Source organism: Muntiacus reevesi, chromosome 5, assembly GCF_963930625.1.
Source record: "Muntiacus reevesi chromosome 5, mMunRee1.1, whole genome shotgun sequence".
NCBI classification, from domain to species: Eukaryota; Metazoa; Chordata; class Mammalia; order Artiodactyla; family Cervidae; genus Muntiacus; species Muntiacus reevesi.
The window spans coordinates 98268120-98285351 of NC_089253.1; the positions used below are offsets into that span (position 1 = coordinate 98268120).

Consider the following 17232-nt stretch of genomic DNA (forward strand, 5'->3'; position numbering starts at 1 on the left):
TAGTTGTCCCGTGGCATATGAGAGTTTAGTTCCTCAACCAGGGATCGAACCTGCGTCCCCTGTATTGGAAGGTGGATTCTTAACCACTGGGCCACTAGGCAAGTCCCAGCCTTTTCTTAATATGATGAGGTTGAATGTGTTTCTTTCTTATTCCTCCTCTTTTTTCCTCCTATGTGCTTATGGGCCAATGGCAATTCTTCTTTATTCCATTTCTTGACTAGGGCATTTAGCCTTTCCTTGCGTGGGATGTGCTCAGCCATTTAGTCGTGTCCAACTCTTTGAGACCTATTGGCTGGTGGCCCACAAGTCTCCTATGTCCATGGAATTTTCCAGGCAAGAATACTGGAGTGGGTTGCCATTTGCTACTCCTGGGGATCTTTCTGACCCAGGGATGGAACCTGCACCTCCTGCATTTCAGGCAGATGCTTTACTGCTGAGCCACCGGGGAAGCCCATACTCTTTTCTTTCTAAATAGAAAAGATCCTGTCTGTGTCCAGAAAACAGCCTCTTGTCTGGTTGTGTTGCAAATATTGCTGTAGCTTAATATTTGCTGTATCAAAGTTTTTTAATTTTAGGAGCCCAATCTATCAATCACTTTCTAGAATTCCTTTTATAATTTGACCTTTCACTACAATGCTTTAAAAGCCTTTTCCTAAAAGGGGCCTGAGTAACTTTACAGTGGAGAAATCTTGTATGCATCACTTTGACCAAATGATCATGGTTAACATTCCCCAAAAGTCATGCTGATACTGTGGAAATCCTGGCATGATGTCATGAGAACACTTCATCTCTGCAGTAATCTTTCTGCAAACCTCAAACCCCAGTCTAATCATGAAAAGATATCAGGCAAATCCAAAGTGAAGAACATCCTACAAAGCACTGATCAGCCTCCTCAAAGTTTTCAAGGTCATGAAATTCAAGGAAAGACTGAGAAATGGTCACAGATCAGTAGAAAAGAAGGGGATGTGAGAACTGAGTACAAGGTGGTATCTTGGACTAGATCCCGATACAGAAATGAGACAGTGGGAGCACTGGTGAGAGCCAAATAAAGTCATTTAGTCAGTAGTAACATTAATTTCTTAGTTTTGAAATGTGCACTTCGGTTATGTACAATGCCCCACACCCTCCAGTTTTTCTTTTAGCTTTGATTGGGACAGAGAGCAGTCCAGGCAAGAAAAGCCACTGAAGTCTGGGCTATGGGTGGAGGTGGGGGAGGAAAGTGAGTTAGGGAGTGGTTCCTGGTTCCTTCTGACCAAAACACTGGGGCTGTGGAGTCTTCAGAGCTTTGACAGCGAAGAGGCCTAGCCCAGACTTCATCTTGCAGACAGTAAAGTGAAAGTGAAAGTGTTAGTCGCTCAGTCTTGTCTCACTCTCTATGATCCCATGGATGGTAGCCCACCAGGCTCCTCTGTCCATGGGATTCTCCAGGCAAAAATACTGGAGTGGGTAGCCATTTTCTTCTCCAGGGGATCTTCCCAACCCAGGGATCAAAACAAGGTCTCCTTCATTGCAGACAATTCTTTACCATCTGAGCCAAGAGGGAAGACCAGACAGTAGCGAAATGGCAAAGATTTTAGTTCCCTGCCTGATATGATTATTGGTTTATTTCATTTGTCTGTTTCCTAACTTACTGACCCCTCCCCTCACCCAATAAAGTGTAAGCTCCAGGAGAGCAGGAAGTGAGTCTCACTTATGGAACACTTTACCCCAAAACCCTGAACATGTGGCCTATAGAGAGAACTCAGTGAATACTGGTTGAATGAAAGAAATCAAGTAAATGGTTTTCCCCACCCCTCCCCATTCACTAGATGTGAATTTAGTGCCAGCCCATGTGAATTAAACTGTTTTATACCACTGGGCCTTTGCACAGGCTGTGCCTCCGCCAGGCATAGCAGCTAACCTTCTGTTCCCCCTCTAGGCTTCAGCTTAGACTCAGCTCTTTCTGAAAATCCTTACTTGACTCTCCAAGTTTGGGTTAAACTGCCTCCTTCAGGCTCTTGGGTTTCCTCATCACTGGTCAGCTGTATTGTAATGGTGACTCCTGGGAAGACTGGCCTACCTATGGGGGCAGAGCTGGCCTCTTCAGTTCTCCACCAGTTCTGTGATCAAGACACAGTACTCAGTTCAGTTCAGTTGCTAAGTCGTGTCCAACTCTTTGCGACCCCATGGACTGCAGCACGCCAGGTCTCCCTGTCCATTACTAACTCCTGGAGTTTACTCAAACTCATGTTCATTGAGTTGGTGATGCCATCCAACCATCTCATCCTCTGTCATCCCCTTCTCCTCCTGCCTTTAATCTTTCCCAGCATCAGGGTCTTTTCAAATGAGTCAGTTCTTTGCATCAGGTGGCCAAAGTATTGAAGTTTCAGTTTCAGCATCAGTCATTCCATTGAATATTCAGAGTTGATTTCCTTTAGGATGGACTGGTTGGATCTCCTTGCAGTCCAAGGGACTCTCAAGAGTCTTCATCAACACCACAGTTCAAAAGCATCAATTCTATGGTGCTCAGCTTTCTTTATACTCCAACTCTCACATCCATACATGACTATTGGAAAAACCATAGCTTTGACATGACTCTCAGTACTTTGACAGTACTAACAAAACATTTCTTTACATAACAGCCGGTGGCAGCCAAAGACAACTTCCTCTCCACCCCACATAGTAGAATTTGCATCTGTCAGTGTTTGAAAACAATTACCCAAGGACAACTCCCATACATATCCCTCCCCACCACACTGCAGATAATGAAGCTGAATATTTGGAGTCAAGGTGTGAGTGGTTTTTTTTTTTTTTTTTTTTTTTTATCATATTCCCCCCATTCCCAAGTTTTAAGAAACCATGCCCACACCTTAACCAACACAAGCCCAGCGGGGCATGGGGAAAATGTGGACCAAGAGTAAGGTAAGTAAACTCTGTCTCTTTCAGACCAGCTGTGAAAAAGAAAAAGTGGCAAAGACATAAAATCCACCAAGCATTAGAGCCACGTGGTTCTAGGTCTTGAATAGAAGAAACAGCAGAACCTTTTGCAGACATCCAGAACAATACATCACATAAGTTGTTTAGTCACTAAGTTGTGTCCTCTTTTGTCACCCCATGGACAATAGTCCACCAGGCTTCTCTGTTCATGGGATTTCCCAGGCAAGAATACTGGAGTGGGATAATGGCGAGCTCCTCCAAAAGGACTTATGCCAGCAAGCCACGCCTCCTGGGACTGCTACAGTCAGTGTCTCTGACCCCACAGTAGGCCACTGTTGACCCACGCCTTTAAAAAGGATCACGATCTTTAAAAAGGATCTCACTCACCCAGTGAATTCTCATCCTGGTTCTGCCAAGATTTGCTGAGTGACCTTGGGCCCACTGCCTATAGGATGTTCCCATTAGGGAAGCTCTGGGGACATCAAAAAAAGAAATGCCAAAAGGCTTAACGAACCCTGGTTCAGTCACTAAGTTGTGTCTGACTCTTTGCAACCCCATGGACTGCAACACGCTAGGCTTCCCTGTTTTCACAATCTCCCAGAGTTTACTCAAATTATGTCTGGTAATGCTAGCTAGCCAACCCTGTGATGTGTTTTAAACGCTGGTATTGAACAAGTGCCTGTTTTGTGCACTGTGACAATTTAAGCTAGACCATTGGCCTGACAGTTACAGGCTTTATGATAAACATGAGTTCCTAGTGAACATACCAGTGTGGCTCAGAGGACAGTCAGGCTGCAGGGCCAACCTGTGTCTTCAGCCAGGAGGTCTGACTTGTATTGACTTCAGCACCTCATGGAGACCCTTGTCAAGGGAGCCTGAGAGCCCACCTCACCCGCAAAGGCCACTCTGTTTTCTGGCCTCCGTTTCTTCTTCTAAGAATCAGTCCAGGTTTGATGTATGATACAGGGTGCTTGGGGCTGGTGCCATGGGATGACCCAGAGGGATGGGATGGGGAGGCAGGTGGGAGGGGCGTTCAGGATAGGGAACACATGTACACGGATTCAAGTCAATGTATGGCAAAACCAATACAATACTGTAAAGTAAAATAAATAAATTAATTAATTTAAAAAAAAGAATCAAGGCAGCTTGACCAACAGCAGTTTTCCTTATTTAAAGTTGCAGAATCTCTTTAAAGGGATTTTCGCACAGTGACATCTGGAATATTTGCAAGCAGAGTTTCTTTCCAGCTGGCCCCTCATAAACCCCTGAGTTGCTTCTGGGAATCCGTCCAAGGAATCCCAAGTTTTCCAGGATCACAGTATAAAAACCAGTGAACCAGAGCACTGCTGCCCAAGGTTCTTACCCTGCTGCCTAGCTGCCTACAAATAATTGAGATGAAAGTTTCACTGAAGAATACTTCTCACGGCAGGAGATGCATTGCTTACTAGTTTACTTTCTTCTATTTCACTTCAAAAGAGCCAGTGGAAAACCGTTTCACTGATTTTCAAACCCACAAGTAAGTCGCTGCCTGTAGTCTGTAAGCACAGCCTAAGGAACCTCTGAGAACACGTCTAGTATTGATGATCTTTAGTATTGAGATCACTTCTAGTATTGGCATTAGTAAAACTCTTAGACTTCCCAGGTGGCTAAGTGGTAAAGTGTCAATGCAGGAGATGCAGGTTTGATCCCTGGATTGGTAAGATCCTGAGGAGTAGGAAATGGCAACCCATTCCAGTATTCTTGCCTGGAAAATACCATGAACAGAGGAGCCTGGTGGGCTACAGTCCATGGGGCCACAAAGAGTCAGATATGACTGAGCAACTGAGCATGTAGCCGGCATGCAGTAAAGCTGTGATCCTATTAGAGGATGAGAGATGCCAGAAAATCCTGTCCCCAGGGTGGAGTGCCTGACCTTATCACCTGAGTAACACATTTTCTGCACATCTTTGCCACTGAAACACCTACTCTCCAAGACGCAGGGCTTGGAGACGAGCAAACCAAATACTGACTTTTCTAGGGACCCGCACTTGCCACCCTGGTGCCTCGTCCTGGGGAGATCTGGGGGAGGCGTGATGACAACAGGGTGGGAGCACCAGGCTAGGTTAAAACCAACACAGCCAAGGATCGGAAGAAACAAAGCTCTCCCCCTCCCCCCTATAATCTGCGGATCACATCCACCCTACCCCACCCCGATAACTGATATCCTCCATTTCTAAGAGGTTGCTGACAATCAATGTTTGCTTTAGATCTGGTAAACACGACCCTTTCCCCAACACCCACGGTGATGCAGAGAAATGGCCCCTGGAAGTCCTACAGTGGTGAGTAATTTGCATGGGGTTACAGAATTTGGGCTCAGTGGTAAAGAATCTGCCTACAAAGCAGGCGACGCAGGAGACATGGGTCGAGAAGATCCCCTGGAGGAAGGCATAGCAACCTATTCCAGTATTCTTGCCTAGAGGATCCCATGGACAGAAGAATCTGGCAGGCTACAGTCCATAGTGTCGCAAAGAGTTGGCCACAACTCAGCAAATGAGCACGCATGTGTGCACAGGATTCAGGCTCCTGGAGTATTCTGTCAGAGCCAACTCAAAATTCTGGCCTCCTAAGTACCTCCAGCCATCAGATAGTAGGAGCACATGAGACTGGCAGGTTAGAACCAGTGTGAAAAAGTTGTCACAGGAAAGTACACATTATGATTATGAGTTGAAAAACCAGAGTATGAAATAGAGCAAGCAAGCTAAAAAAAAAAAGTCTGAATAAGACACCATCGTATGGACAGTGGGTGTCAGCACCTCGTGATATATTCCTTCCAAGTTTTCTACAATAAGCATGTACCTCCTTTGTAATCTGGGGGCGAAAATAACTTTAAGAGTCTGTCTCTCCAGGGGCACACGATAAAGTATGGTTCAGGGAGCAGCAAGTAAGTTTAATCACTAGCTTAGTCCCTGGCGTGAATGTCAGTTTGAAGAGATAGGTACTGAAAATGTCAAGATATATATATTCCTTGTTTGGGGGGGGGGGGGGCTCAGCATTTACTCCTTCTGGACATGTGACTGGGGGTGTCCCTCTAAATTCCTGGCAGTGTGGAGTATACAGAGAGAGGGGTTCTTGGAGAGGGTGTGTGCTCTGCTTTTCTTTTTTTTCCTTCAAGAAACATCCTTAAAATCATTCAAGGCAAAATCAGGAAACTTGAGCTCTAGCCCTAGCTCTGATCTCAGGCCTGTCCCTTCCCTTCCTTGGGCCTCAATTTCCCCATTTTTAAGGTCCCTTTTGGCTCTAATATTCTAAGAGCTAAAGGAACCAGCACTCAGATTTAAAGGTTGCTTAGCCTGATGAATCTAGGGCAAGAGAGAATAAGGGAACTTTTGGCTGCTCAGGCTGAGTAAACGACTCAGAGTAGAAACGAGGGCCCATCCTAGCGTCCTGACACAGGGCTTGGGGCCGAGAGGAGGGAGGAGTTGAGAATCAGCTCGAGGTTCTTAGCAAGCCCCCTGGCCCCAGAGCATGGCCTCTGGTCAGTGTCTTGGGGTTGTCTCCAAAGGGTAGGGCAGTCTGGCCCGGAGTAGGCAAAGCCAAACAAGTGACCCATTTCTTTGTGGAGCCGGAGCTCCCAGCAAGGGCGGCCAGTGCACCAAATGCTCAATCCAGAGGGAGGAAAAAGCACCACAAGGCTAAACAGGGCCACCTGTCCAAACTGGGGAGGCGCGAGACAGATGTTGAGACAACCTCCTCGCTGGACTAACCCAGGGCCTGGAACAAGCCTTTGACCTGACTGTGGCCAATCTCCTGGGATAACAGGTTCCGCTGCTGACTTGCTGTGTGCGCTTGGGTGAGTTCCTTCTCCTCTCCTCAAATGAGAGGACATGCCTAGGTCCTCCTGTGGCAGGTCAAAGACCATGCGTGGTCCACTTCCAAGGAAAGGAAACTTACAATCGGAAGAAGGATACTCTTACATCTGTCAACTGCAAAAAGAACTCCTCTAAGATTCAGAGCGGACGACAAAAGTGAAAGCAAAAGCCAGTAGCCAGAAGCGGACCCTTCACCTCGTCCCCAGTCAGAGGCATCTGAAGTTTGGGAACTTCCCCAGCACTGAGGGAGAAAAGTCTTCTCAGTGCCTCAAGTGAGAAGCCCAGAGTCAAAGGCCCTGGAGCTCCGATCTCCTCCAGTCCCAGGGCTCAGAGGGCTTTACTACCAGCCCTATAGAAGAAGGGAAGAACATTTACCAGAACCATGACCCAGAAGCCCCCCAAAGGGGCAGGCTGTCCAGTGTAAATGTCAACAGGAGATGGCCTGCTGGCTCTGCTTCCAGCGTTGCCATTCCTTGCACACAGAAACTCCTGGGCCCCATGACTTCTGGAGGTGGAGGGCTGGAAAGCCACAGCTGGACTGGCTTGGACCCTGCCAAGATCCCACCACCTCACTCTGGCAGGAGACAGGCTGGCAGCCTGAGCCTCACCGTACATCCACAAATCTAACCCTTGACCAGTGGTCACATGTTAAGAGCACATGTTAATCTCTGCCTCCTGACTGGGGCTCCATATCAGCCTCCTTTATCATCCTCTCTGCCCCAACCAACCTGCAGGCCAGCCTCCTTCCTCTCTCCTATCAACCTTCTCCAAACTCCCACCTAACTTCTATGCAGCTAGGTTTATCTTCTGAACGCATCAACAGGGCGGAATCACTCTTCTGCTTAAAGAACTTGAACGGAATTTGCATCTTTCTTTGTCTTTCCTGTCCAGTGATGTATGCTGAGCACCCAGACACTGCTTGGCCCACACAGGCATGCAGTCGACATCTGTGGTTCCAAGATGTCTACTGAACAAAGTCCCACCTGTGATGACCTGGCCCTGCCTCTCCAGTCCAGTTCATCCCAGATCCTCCACTCCCTTTACTTCCCCCCATCTTCCCACAAACCTGCCATGACATGAGCACCTCCCAGAACATCCCATGCACCTTCATACCTCCATGCCTTTGCCTGTGCTGTTCCGTCTGCCCAGACACCCTTCCTACCCCGTCCCTCCAGGAGACTCCACTTCACTATTTAATATCCCAACATTCTTATCTTAGCAGGATCTCCTGGCATGCCTCACCCTGAGTTTCTTTCTTTCCTCTCTTCCTCCCTAACCTGGCACCACAGCTTCCTACACAGTACTTGCCATGTGCTAGGCATGAATGTCCCACACCCTAGGTTATCATTCCCATTATACAGGTGAAGAAACTGAGGCTCACAGAGGCTGTGACAGCCCACTGTGGGTCACACTGCCAGGAAATGGTGGGGTCTGACTATATTGCTACCTCTTTAATACACTTGCCATTTACTATTCACTAGACGGGTAGCCCTCTGAGGCCCCTTGACCTTGTACCCTCGGGGCAGGCCTGGGCCTTTGTCATGCTCAAGAAGCCCTAATCATTGAAACACTGTCAGTTCAGGACACCTAGAGGAACAGATCACAGTCAGCCCCCTCCCCTTCTTCTGTCTTCCGTGTTTCCTCCTGGTCTGGGCGGTACTTCTGGCAAGTTGGGGAGGGACACATTTGGAGGGAAAGGGGCTCCTTGCCAACTCCATTTGGCCCCATCAACCTAGGTCAAGATCCCCGTGTGACGTCTGCAAAGTGCGAAGGCCTTTCACAGGTCCCAGAGCCGACTAGGAAAGCCATCTTCAAGTGATCCGCTCAAAACGAAAGCCAGAAGCCAGCAATATCAGACGCCAATCCCTCTCCAGCGGCCCAGCAGGCTGGCTCCGGTCCCGCCCACCGCGCTCGGGCCACGCCTCGGTTCTGCGCTTCTGGACCACCGGCAAAGACAGGAGGGACCCGACCCGGGACCATACAGGCGTCTCTGGGCGCAGCACAGGTGCCCGGGGCCGCTACCCGCCTGGAAAGTCCCGGGCGGGACCGGGAAACCGCAGGGACGTGCAGGTCTCCTGCACCCTCGTCCTTCGGCTAGGAAAGCTTTCTTTCTGAAAGTGACTATCCTATCCATCGGCTAGGAAAGCTTTCTTTCTGAAAGTTAATCAGACCCGGAGTTCGGGGCCACAGGGCTCCCTTCAGGGCGCAGACCAGAGATGTGATTTGAATCTGAGCAGTACTTGCTCTGCGGCAGGCACGAATGCCCCACCTCACCCCATTTGTAGATGAAGAAACCCGGTCACACCTACTCTGCTCACACCCCATTCGTCACCCTTTGCCTCTAGTACCTAAAACACACACACTCACGAACCTAAATCCCTTAAAAGTCTCCATTTCCAAAAAGGATTAAGGGATGGGGGAAAGGGCCTCGTTCGGGCAGCGCCATGGTAGTTTCCTGGGACATAGTGAGAAGTTCTGCCCTAAGCACCGGGGGAAGATGCCTCTTTGGCTACGGGTTCGGAACTGACAGGCGGATGGCACCTGTCCCCCCCAACAGGAGCCCGGAGGCCGGCTGTCTCCTCAGCCGAAGCCAGCTGGCCCCAGCGCGATGACCGGGAGCTGGGTGGTCCAGAGGATGCGAGTACGGAGTTCCTCCGCCGCAGACCCGGGGCAGGAAGCTCTCAGACGATCCTACAGACAGACCCGCACAGCCGTCGACTCCCTCTGGGGCCCCGTGGGGAACAGTCCCTCCGCCCGGCGCGGCGGGGCGGAAGGCGCAGACTCACCGGTGCGGCGGCGGTTCCAGCTTGGTCTCCGTCGGGCGACCGGGGGCTGGGGGCTCCACGACCCCGGCCCCCTTCCCTAGGCTGCCTGCTTAGGGTGCCGCGATCCCGGGGCTGGGGGATCAGGGGAGGCTCGGTCGAAGGAGCACGGTGGCGGAGAGCGCGCCGCCAGCTCTCGGACTCGGATGGGGACGCAGGAAGCGCGGCCCCCGAGCGGCGGCGTGCGGGAGGGAGGGACCGAGAGAGGCGGAGGGCGGTGCCGGCCCCGAGTGGCCTCCGGCCCCGGGAGGCACCGCCCACCAGTCGACCCTCCCCCTCGGTCCTCCGGGCCACCTGGAGCCCCAGGGCACCGAGCCCCAGCTGCGAAGCGGAGACACCCACTCCCCGGATCGGCTGGGGGAGTGGGGGCCGGGGGAGTTGGAACCCACGAAGTTGGCTAACCCGGGATGTGGGGGAGAGAGCAGCCTGCGCCTGCCCCCCCGGGCACAGTTCAAGTGGCGCCGGGTGGGAAGGGCGTGTCGTCCGGGAGTCCGGGTTTTAAGTGTTAAGGAGACCAGAGAGTCCCTACCAGACCCGGTGCGAGTGCAGAGGTTCAGCTCCGCCGGCCCGCCCGCCGCGCCTTTCCAGGTGGGGCGCTCACCTGGCCAGCCGGTGCGCCGGCCTCCCCGCCTCCCCTCTTCCTCCGCCCCCTCCTGGGGAGGCTGCCCGTCCCTCTTCACCCTCGGGCAGGGTCTGGGCGCTGGGCCCCGCCCGCACCTCCCAGGGCTGGGCCCTGCAAGGTGACTGACGGGCGGAGGTAGGAAAGGAGGAAGCGAGTTTTTGAAAAGCGAGTCATCTCAGGCCCTCGACCTGCCCCCACCCCCCACCCCGGGTCCCCTGAGCGCCCTCCGGGTCGCACACTTAAGCCTTGGTCGGGGTGGAGCCCACCAGGAGCCTGCGCCCGGGCCCGGGATGGGGGCGCCCTGGCTCGTGCCTTCCCAGCTGGCGTCTTGTCTGCAGCTTTGCCGAGAACTTGAGCATGGAAGCTCCGGTTGGTGTCTTGCCGACCAGGTGGCAGGCGGGTGGACCGCCTCTGCTTAGATCTTCAGAGCTGCTGCCCGAGGCCTGGTTCTGGGCGGGGTGAACCACAGCTCGGAGGGCACCTCTGCCCCCTACCTGGAGGTTTGGCCTAGAACTGCGCTTCTGGGACCCAGCCCGATTCTAAACACGCAGGTAGCCGTCTTCCTCCTCCTTCAATCTTAAATTGTTTTGCTTTCCAAGAGAGGTCAGGTCAGGGTCCCTTTCTCCGAGTGTCCAGCCCTTTGAAGTTCAAATCCTGAGAAAAGCTGATAGGCCAGGTGTCAGAGAATCTAGCTGAGGACAAAAGGCGCCTCCTACTGGGAATCTGCCCTGTCCAGGATGGAAAACAGATACCCTGGTGGAAATTGCAATCAGGTTCACTTTCAAACTGCCAGCTTCGTAAGTACACAAGATTTGCATGTGTGTATACCTACAGAGTGGTTACACGTGGGTATTTTTTCCCATTGCTGCTTCTTCACATGCATGTGTGTGTGTGTCAGTCCTTTAGTCCTGTCCGACTCTTTGCGACCCCAGGGACTGTAGCCCACCAGGCTCCTCCGTCCCTGGGATTCTCCAGGCAAGAACACTGGAGTGGGTCACAGTTCCCTTCTCCAGGTCTTAACGTGCATGATAATAGTTCGATAGGACCTTAGTGTCTATGAAGAGGTCAGTTTGGGGCTCTCTTGTGATTTTGAGGAGGGAAAGGCATTTAGGGAAACAGTAATGAGTCTCCCTGAGTATATCAATAACTGGTATTCTTCATTTCCTTACTGTGGACCAAGAACCCAGTTACCAACTGCTTCCCTTGCACCATCTTATTTAATCCTTAAAACAACCCTGCAGATGGTTATAGGTTATGCTCACTTTATAGAACAGAAAGCTGAAGCTTAAGGGGATGAGGTCATTTGCCCAAAGTCACACTTTAGGCAAATGAGGAGTATCGGGAACTTGACCCAAATTCGTCCCCTCCAGAGCCTCTCCTCTCCCTACTATAGAAAAATCACCCATCAGGCTCTGGGCCCTAAGACAAGTTCCCCTGTGTCTCCAGTCTGTCACTCAGGAAGAAGACATGATTGTCACACTCTGCATAGTGATGTAATTCTTTACAAGTCAGTCTCCTCTTCTGAGGACAGCGACCGCTGTGCTCCCAACAGTCTTTGCTTGACTCCCTGCAGGTGCTTAATAAATATTTACTGGATGATTGAAGACTCCAAATAATATTATTTTAGCAAATGGGGAGAACATATGTGGAGAAGGGACCTGTACAACAGGTTCCTGTTTGAAAGCTGTGTGTGTCCATTGCAAAGTTTAGACAATGAATTTGGGAACCTTCCAGGCTCCAAAGAAGTGATGAGAAACAGTCACATAGTCCTCAGATAAGACCAGGGATCTGGTTTTCATTTCACTCTGCAAGATTAACTTTGGAGAGGCCTGGGCTGGGGGTGATCATTTCAGACAGCTGCTCTAGCTTCTACCCAGAGGCAAAGGGCCTCAGTACTTTTCCATGCCAGGATCCAACTCTGGGTCCGCCCTGCTCTGCTGCACACCCAACTGGGCAGGTCTCATTTATCTGAGAATATCATCTTCAGAGTGTTCCTTTTAGTCAGGCTCAGCCTGGCTAATCTGGGGAGAGGCTGGAGAAATTCTCAAAGCTGAACCACAGGCAAAACCCAGAAGCTGGCAAAGGAAGTGTATTTCTCCTTGCCATCCTCCCCTCCAAGCCTTTTCCCTCTAGGTGGTGAGTGTCTCTGAATCTTCCCAGGTTCTCTGTATCCCACCGAGGAGCCTGACAATGTAACCACCACCTGATCCCCCTGTCAACTGACAAGGGCCTGAGAAATGCCTTTGGGGAAAGAGCCAGAAAAATAAATCTCAAACGGTGGAGTTTCTGTTACTGTTACCATAATAGGCAGAGGGGACGATGACAGTTGCACCATATACTGAGCCCTATGTTTCAAGTGCTCTACAAGCACTGTGTTATTCAATCCCTACAACAGCCTTAGAAGGAGAATTTTATTGCTCCTGTTTTTCAGGTGAGGCTAAGACTCAGAAAAGTTACATACTTGGATCCATTAGCAAGTGGTTGAGCCAAGAATTGAACCAAGGTATGTATTTGCTCTTAACCGCTATGCTAGGAGCCCTGTGTGGTAGGCAGAGCAATGACTGCCCAAAGATGTTATAGCCTGATCTCCAGAACTGTGAATATGTTACCTTACATGGCAAAAGAGACCTCGCATATGTGATTGAGTTAAGGATCCCGAGATGGGGAGACTGTCCTGAATTATCCTGGTGGACCTCACAAGATCACAAGGGTCATCACTGTTGCTCTTGGGCTTTCTCTAGTTGCAGTGAGCCGGGGCTACTCTCTAGTTGTCATGCACGGGCTTCTCCTTGCAGTGGTTTCTCTTGTTATGGAGCAAGGGCTCTAGGGCACGTGGGCTTTAGTGGTTGTGGCACACCAGTTTAGTTGACCTGCAGCATGTGGAATCTTCTCCAGTCGGGGATTGAACCATGTCCCCTAAGTTGATAGGTGGTTCCTTAACCACTGGACCACCAGGGAAGTCCACAAGGCTTCTTATAAGGGAGGCAAGAGGGTCAGAGAAGATGTGACGCTGAAAGCATAGGTCAGAGTAATGCAATGCCCCCTCTTGCTGGAGGGGACCATGAGCCAAGGCATGTGGGAAGTCTCTAGAAGCTGAGAAGGGCCAGGAATGGATTCTCCCCTAGACCTCCAAGCAGAAGCACAGCTCTGCTGACACCTAAATTTTAGCCTACTGAGACCAATTTTGGACTTCTGACCTCTGGAACTGTCAGATAATAACCTCATGTTCAGAGATCAAATTGCCAACATCTGTTGAATCATAGAAAAAGCAAGAAAGTTCCAGAAAAACATCTGCTTCATTGACTATGCTAAAGCCTTTGACTGTGTGGATCACAACAAACTATGGAAAATTCTTAAAGAGATGGGAATACCAGACCACCTTACCTGCCTCCTGAGAAATCTGTATGCAGGTCAAGAAGCAACAGTGAGAAACAGACATGGAAAAATGGACGAGTTCCAAATTGGGAAAGGAGTACATCAGGGCTGTATATTGTCACCCTGCTTATTTAACTTCTGTGCAGAGTACATCATGCGAAACGCTGGGCTGGATGAAGCATAAGCTGGTATCAAGATTGCCGTGAGAAATATCAATAACCTCAGTTATGCAGATGACATCACCCTTATGGCAGAAAGTGAAGAAGAACTAAAGAGGCTATTGATAAAAGTGGAAGAGAGGAGTGAAAAAGCTGGCTTAAAACTCAACATTAAAAAAACGAAGATCATGGCATTTGGTCCCATCACTTCATGGCAAATAGATGGAGAAACAATGGAAACAGTGACAGACTTTATTTTCTTGGGCTCCAAAATCACTGCAGATAGTGATTGTAGCCATGAAATTAAAAGACGCTTGCTCCTTGGAACTAAAGCTATGACAAACCTAGACAGCATATTAAAAAGCAGAGACATTACTTTGCCAACAAAGGTCTGCCTAGTCAAAGCTGTGGTTTTTGCAGTAGTCATGTATGGATGTGAGAGTTGGACCATAAAGAAAGCCGGATGCTGAAGAATTGATGCTTTTGAACTGTGGTGTTGGAGAAGATGCTTGAGAGTCTCTTGGACTGCAAGAAAATGAAACCAGTCAATTGCAAAGAAAATCCGTCCTGAATATTCATTGGAAGGACTGATGCTGAAGCTGAAATTCCAATACTTTGGCTACTTGATGGGAAGAGCTGACTCATTGGAAAAGACCCTGATGCTGGAAAAGATTTAGGAAAGGAGGAGAAGGGGACAACAGAGGATGAGATGGTTAGATGACATCACTGACTCAATGGACATGAGTTTGAGCTCTGGGAGTTGGTGATGGACAGGGAAGCCTGGCATGCTGCAGTCCATAGGGTCACAAAAAGTTGAACATGACTGAGTGACTGAACTGAACTGAACTGAACCTCATGTTGTCCTATGCCATAAAGTTTGTGGTTATTTATTACAGTAGCAGTGGAATCTAATAATCCTGCAAACTCAGCCATGCTTATTTCATGCATCTCTTCAGCTAACTGTTCACTGTAAAACTCTTCTCATACGAGGCACCGTGATACAACCTGTATCATGGATTTAGAAAGAAGGCAGGATTACATCAAACCTCTCTGGTTTCTGAATCCTCTGCCACTTATGAGCTGTGTGACCTTGGGCAAATATCTCATTCTCTCTGAGCCTCAGTTTCTTTGTCTATAAACAGAGTGATGCCAGATTTTTCAGGACCAATATGAGGATCAGGTGAACCAAAATGTGAGAAAGTGCCTTATAAATGGTCCAGTGGCATCTGAACATGAGTCATTTGGGGCATTAGCCTGCTCAGCTCTGGAAGTCTGGATTCTAGGAGGATTGCATACTGTTCTGAGCATTCCTGGCATTCATTTTGACTTGCTCTGCCTAAATGAACAATTTAAAGTATTAGACTATCTCTAATTGGTGACTAGATCTCAGTCGGTTATAAAGTAAGCTGAAAAATCCACCTAGAGGAAGCGATCATCTTGTAGAAAAACTCACATGTGTGCTTAAGAAGGTGTGTTCAAAGATTTTCATTCATGATTATTTATAATGATGAAAAATTGCTACCAACCTAAATGCCACCAAAAGGAGATATGCTAAATTAATTACAGCCCAGGCTCATACTGGAATGCTATGCAGTCATGAAGAGAGAAGGAGCTAGAGTTATCTCACAGAGACGAATATCTAAGATGTATCATTAACTGAGAAAAGCAAGAGACTAAGCATTTTGATGCCACACAAGTGGCTTTTGAAAGAGATGGAGAGGGCTTCCCTGGTAGTCCAATGGTTAAGAATCTGCTTTGCAATGCAAGGGACACCGGTTCAGTCCCTGGTCCAGGAAGATTCCATAAACCACGGAGCAATTAAGCCGATGCAGCACAATTCCTGAGCCCTTGCTCTAGAGCCCAAGGTGCGCAGCTACTGAGCCTGCATACTGCAGGTGCTGAAGCTCATATGCCTAGAGCCTGGGCTCTGCAACAAGAGAAGCCACCGCAATGAGGAGCCCACATGCTGCAACAAAGAGTAGCCCCTGCTTGCTCCCACCTGCTGCAACTAGAGGAAGCCTGCGTGCAGCAACAAAGGCCCATCACAGTAAAAAAATAAAATAGATAAATAAATAAATCTTTTTTTAAAAATAAAAGAGATGGAGACATATATATTTGATTAAGCATAAAAAGTGTTCAGGAGGGATCAACCCAAAGCAAAACATAATTATCCTTAGAAATTTAGGAGAGGTATATGTGTGTACCTGTGTATGTGTGTGTGTGTGTGTGTGTGTGTGTGATGGGGAGGTAATTATTACTTTTTCAGTGACAACATATTTAATAATAAAACTTAGAAAAATAGAGGGTCCAGGAACCGCCTGTATGGTTCGCCAAGAACACACCCACCTTAGTCTGCCCCTGTGTCTTCTCTTTCTTGCCATGGTCTTTCCCCACCGTGACCCCCTCACCTCACCTTTTTACTCATTTATAAACTCTGAGAATCTAAGCAATGTCTTCACCTTGTGACTCTTACCATAGTCAGCAGTAAATCACACGTCGGTCCTTGTAACCTGGTCTTCGCCTAGAGTGGCTCACACCCACCAGGAAAGGATGTGTCTTGTGTGCATGTATCATCTATGACATACCAGCCCAACCTCTCTGAAGGCTGAATCAGGTCTGTGTAGTGAGGAATTGTGCTCATATAGTACAAAGTGAAATTGGATCCTTGGACCGTTTGTTTAATTAAAACCATTTCATCCCACTTCCTGAAATTTTTTCGTTTGAGAAATACACATCTCCCTGAGTTACCTATTTAATGAGGTCTGTGTAGACAGGTCAGATGGCCCAGAATGGAGCTGTTGAAGATATGTCTTGGAGTGCAGGTTCTTGTGACCTCTGAACACAGAGAACCAGCAATTCTTTTTCCTCTTCACCCCGTATTCTTCTGTGCCCCCACCTGCAGAAAAGCTTTCTCCAGATCTCATAACCAGTCAGTTCATCCAGCTACTTCCTAACTGGGGTCCTGTTCCCAACTCTCCCCTTGGATCCATTCTCCCTGTTGAAGGGTCAGCAGTGTGAAACACAGAGAGGTGCACTGGTTCCCCTCTGCCGTTGGCATTAAGTCCAGGCTCCTTGACAAGGACACACACGGACTTCATCATCATGCGGGCCCTTCTGATGCGCTCAGCCTCGTTACTCATGCTGCCTCAGGCTCCCTGCTCTGTCATTCTCTTCTGGTGGGTCCCCTTTCCAACAATGATGAAACCTTTCCCAGAAGCTCCCAGCAAACTTCCTTGATCACTCCCTTCCTGGAGCTGGGTCACATGCGTGCGTGCGTGTGTGCTAAGTCACTTCAGTTATGTTCAACTCTTTGTGGCCCTGTGGACTGTAGCCCACCAGGCTCCTCTGTTCATGGGATTCTCCAGGCAAGTATACTGGAGTGAGCTGCCATGCCCTCCTCCAGGGGATCTTCCCAACCCAGGGATCAAACCCTTGTCTCTTAAGTCTCCTGCCTTGGCAGGCAGGTTCTTTACCACTAGTGCCACTTGGGA

General features: G+C 49.2%; 1 protein-coding gene across 2 annotated transcripts in view; it reads right to left on the reverse strand.

Moving 5' to 3' along the window:
- The window catches only part of TMEM51 (transmembrane protein 51), a 55200-nt gene extending 45254 nt beyond the window's left edge, over positions 1-9946 (reverse strand). For both annotated transcript variants that reach the window (XM_065936897.1, XM_065936896.1), the window contains exon 1: positions 9551-9946. The gene's annotated coding sequence lies outside the window, so the exon portion shown is untranslated. The remainder of the gene's footprint in view (positions 1-9550) is intronic.
- Between the last annotated feature and the right edge of the window lie 7286 nt (positions 9947-17232).